At 41.5% G+C, this 4,687-nt stretch overlaps 1 long non-coding RNA gene across 1 annotated transcript; it reads left to right on the top strand.

The window, feature by feature from the left end:
• Nucleotides 1-672: 672 nt before the first annotated feature.
• On the top strand, nt 673-3,524 carry LOC119294175. The gene is made up of 3 exons (XR_005143367.1): nt 673-817; nt 1,129-2,224; nt 2,347-3,524. It is a non-coding gene; the product is annotated as an uncharacterized LOC119294175 (long non-coding RNA).
• The last annotated feature ends 1,163 nt before the right edge of the window (nt 3,525-4,687 follow it).

The raw sequence follows: 4,687 nt of genomic DNA, 5'->3' as shown, positions 1-4,687 counted from the left end.
TATTATTATTTAGATCAGGCAACAAGCCCAAGTATTGTAGATTATCATATACATTTCCTTTATGAACAGAAATAGCAATTCTATAATCTGTTAGGCAATACATCTCCGTTTTGTGCAGGAAACTTCAGAAATTAGGCTTTTCTTTGTAAATGACCTCTCAAGACTGATTTGACTCTTGTTCCGGTGGTCATAAATAAAATACTCATGGGATTTTTTTTGAATGGTTATTCCTGAGATTATGCTGAACTAACTATGAGCAGTTTGGTGTGGTGTTTGGTTTGAATGGCCAATTCGGTGCGGTGTTTCTGCAGGATTTTCTGAATCTAAAGCAAGGGTGGGTGCCTAGGAAGGACGCGCCGCCACGGGCGACGGTGGCGGGGCTTGCCGCTGGTGGCCACAATAATTAAGTGTTGTTCCTTAGATCTACCATCACTACACTGCTGCACAATCTCAAGCAGGAGAAGTCTTCTTATGTGGCGCATATGAACAATTACTTAGGTGAACACCCATTGTTGAGGAAGTACTTGCCAATTGACCCATCTGAAAAGCACCTATTTGATCTTATTAGAGACGGCGTCCTGCTACAGGGTGCATGCTCATTTACTCTTTGAACATAAATTGTTTGCTAGCCGTATCTGATGTTAATTAATTGACCTGTAGTCTGATCAATGTAGCTATGCGTGGAACCATTGATCAGAGAGCAATAAATAAGAAAAGAGTTCTTAACCCATGGGAGAGGATGATGTGTCTCAACTCTGCAAAGGCCATTGGATGTACTGTTGTCAACATTGGCATGCAGGATTTAGTGGAAAGAAGGGTATGTCTTGTATTCCTCACTTGTTATCCTCTCTTATAGGCTATGAAAGTAGTGTGATTGGTATAGAAATGTTGCAGAGCTCTAAACTATCCTTTTTGTAGTAACCTAAATCATGACGTTTCCCTTTGATTCTATCATATCCTGTATAGTGATATAAAATATTGTTGTGATGAATTGGCAGGTAAATTTAGGTACCAAATACTTTTATCATTGCTAAATGTTTCTTATCCTTTGTGCTTCTTCACTGTATCCTTCCAGATAAGCAACAATTGCTAATACAATTTTTGTTCGATGGGCTAATTGAGTTGTAGGACTGAATACAATGTTACCGAGGGCACTTCAATGGAGATTGAGAGAACATGTGCAGTGGAAGTCAGTTACAAGATGGTAAAGAACAAGCATATACAGAGTTCAGACTTCATGTGCACCTTTGCTATTGCTAGATGCTTCTCATGGGACCGATCATGATCCATGAGCCATGGCCTCTTCAGTAATAACCAGTGGCCAATAAAAGGTAACGGACATAAGCTCTTCTAATCTCATTTGTAAATATGTTGAACTATAAAGATTGTTTGGTGTCTTATTTTGAAGTCAGGTGTGATACTGGGTTTAGTGCATTTTTTGTTGCTTTTACCCTTTTCTTCATTTCCGGTGATTGTTAATATGCAGATGTCAAATAACGCACTTTGTAATAGTCAATATAACAGACGAGCTCAACTTTTCGTCACAGATGAAGAACCAACCAGGCACAAAGGGGGCTCATTCTACTGACTGTGCCCCATTTACGGACCTAATGGACAATGGTAATAATCAGCGTCGTCCCGAGCAAAAGCAACATAGTGGTCAACGGTGGTATGCCCGAATGTTTGTCGACAAAAAGGGATAGTGTCTAGAGAGGCGTCGTTTAGCCCACCAAGAAAAGACGCTTGCACACCATACATGCTGAACATGAACCACGCACTGAATATCTGTGTACATGATGAGTCCGAGTCATATAGAATGACAAATGATGTTTCTCCGGGTAGCCATAACTGTTTATCAGTCAATATTGTTTAAGGCCCAAATTCTTGGTTGAACTTTTGGTCAATTTCAAATATTAGTTCATGATATTCAGGTCCAATGATAAGTAACAACTTATTTCAGCAAGTTGGAAACACATTTGGATCAGGATTAGTACATCATGCATCTGCTATCTTATTTTTCCTTTATAATCGTAATAGATGTCTCTAGCTTGAGTATGCTGTTAGTGCACTTCCACTTCCTTCAGAATACATTTCTTCAGAGAAACTGTTGCTGTGTGCAGAATATATTTCTTCAGTGAATGTGTTATTGTGCAGAAACTACAATGAAGTTGTCGGCGCAGAAGTCCAGTGAACTCAGCTACATCGGATTGGGTCAAAGTGGGTGGTACGTTTTCCTGATCTGCATGCTATCTCAATGTATTTCTGTTCATAAACACATTTTGATACTTTGGAGGCATGTCGTATAATTATCAATAATAAGGTATTATGCGTTTTGTACATATTCAGGTCCTCCAAACGGTCTATTGTGCATCGGAGGTCACGTTCATCTCTGGCAAATTCCACCGCAGCCTCGGTCGTACGTGTGCTTCAATCTATTTTCGTATTGTTTTCTTGGCGTTTGACAAATGCTTCACAAACTAAGCTCATGTTAAACATGCACAACTATGTAAGATAGTTTCACCTATTTCTTATGTACTTGCACTTTGACATCCATTGCCAATCTGTATTGTTTCTAAACTGAAATGATGTCCTCATGTTCACTGATTACCTATAAACTGAGATGATGCCCTCCTGTACTACTATGGTCTTTCATATGCTGGTTGTGCACAAATGGCATTAGCTTGTCCTTTTCTACTTTATTTGTTCAGTTCACTGGAAATGGAAATACCGCCTGAAACTTTTATGCACGTGCCACCTTCGATCTTCAGTTCCTTGATATATCTTGTTAAGCTTACCTGCAAAGGTTATCATAAACCATAACTATCAAACATGCATTGCACTCTGACCTGATGTAGTAATTCGCAACAGTAGTGCCACGGTTCAGTTCAGCAAGGAGACCAACTACCTCTACAATGTCCACTCCTACTGGTCTCTGACCTGTCAAACAAGAAGACATGGTGCAGCTAGCTGCTGAAAAGGAGATGACCGTGGTCCTCTTGATAACGAAGATGAGGACGCAGTAGACCAAGCTTTCTGCGTTCTCCACTCGCATGCACAAGGAGTTCGGCAAGATGGCCAATGTTGTCAAGAACCAGGTCACTGGCAACTACTACATGGCTGACTTGACCAAACCCGCTCTTGCAAGACTTACAATTTACCACAACCTGCTAAATGATGAATATAATGGATGATGCGCTCAGCAGACTGGTTGTGCCAGTAGGTTCAACATTTGTACCCCATGACTATGTTTCCAGAACTGATTGGGACATTCCCCCTTTTCTTTAGAGATGAAGGGACCATTTCTACTCCCTCTGTGCCGTGTGCATGATTATTCATTATACTCATGTTCATTTCTTGTTATGTTTCTGAACCATGTATATCATTTATGTGTGTGAACCGGTAGTGTCCTTTAAAAATACATATTGTGGTGCATCAATTTCTTCATGGTCATGCCTTCTTCTATTTTTTCAAAAATTTCATAATGTCAATGTAACATTTATATTCAGATGATTTGTTCAACACAATAATATAATATGTCTATACCACTTATCAATCATTGTTGGCAAGGATTTGGTCGAAGAAAATTGGGATATACTTTTTTGGAATTTTTCATTGAACATTGTCGGTTTACTCATGATTGATGGCAAATATGTTCACTAAATTTTTAGTCCAAGTACCATTTTTTGCCTATTATTGTCTCTCTTATGTTAGCACACGATTATATTTTTGTTCACTGTTTTCTAGAATGAATGATGATTTTTTTTTCATACGATAAATACGTGCATTGCACGTGCACACTTACTAGTGGAGGAAAGGAGATCCCCACAACCATGGGGACTTTTTTTTACTGTAGACTTCATCCCAAGAGGTAAATTGCCCACATACGGCTCACGCGAGTCCGCCCCACATGTGGCGGTTGGAGTCATGTCCGGCGATCGCGGAGGCGATCACGTTAGGGTTCCGATCTGAGGCTCGTGGAGGATTCGATCTGCTCGTCTCGCTCCAGCGATCACAACCAAACCAATCATGTTCTCCGTCTCCGTCCCATCGACCAAAGGCCTTCCGTGTGTTCCTAGGGTACACGGTCGTAAAACACAAACCCTAGAGGCGGCGGGGGTGTGAGGCAGGGCGGGAACGATGGAAGGGGTGGCGGGGCTAATGAAGGGACTGCGACTGTCAGAGGAAGAGAAGAAGGGAGTGAAGATTAGACTGTCGGCGAAGGATAAGGGGAAGAGCGTGGAGTTGCAGGTGGTGGGGAAGGTGGTGTCAGATCGACTAGCGCACGCTGATGCCATCCGGTTGTCATTGGGTAAGGTGTGGTGCCCCATTAAGGGCATCGATTGCAAAGAAGTGGGGGAGAACCGATTCATATTCACGTTCTACCAAGAGTCGGGGAAGAGGAAGGCGCTTGACAATGGGCCCTGGATGTTTGATAAAGACCTGGTTGTAGTGGAAGATTTTGTGCCCAGGAAGAGAATTGAAGACTATGAGTTTAGTAATATTCCGATATGGGTGAGGGTTTATAATTTACCTCTTGGGATGATGAATGCAGAGTCAGCAGAGGAGATTGGAAACTTTGTTGGTCAATTTTTGGAGGCTGATACTGAGGCAGATGGCAATGCTATTGGGAAGTATCTGCGGATCAAGGTACGCATGAGAATAGATAAGCCGATTATGAGGGGCTTCA

This window comes from Triticum dicoccoides, chromosome 4B (genome assembly GCF_002162155.2).
Source record: "Triticum dicoccoides isolate Atlit2015 ecotype Zavitan chromosome 4B, WEW_v2.0, whole genome shotgun sequence".
NCBI lineage: Eukaryota > Viridiplantae > Streptophyta > Magnoliopsida > Poales > Poaceae > Triticum > Triticum dicoccoides.
Note: the sequence above shows the minus strand (reverse complement) of the source record. Positions and strands in the feature narration are given on the sequence as shown.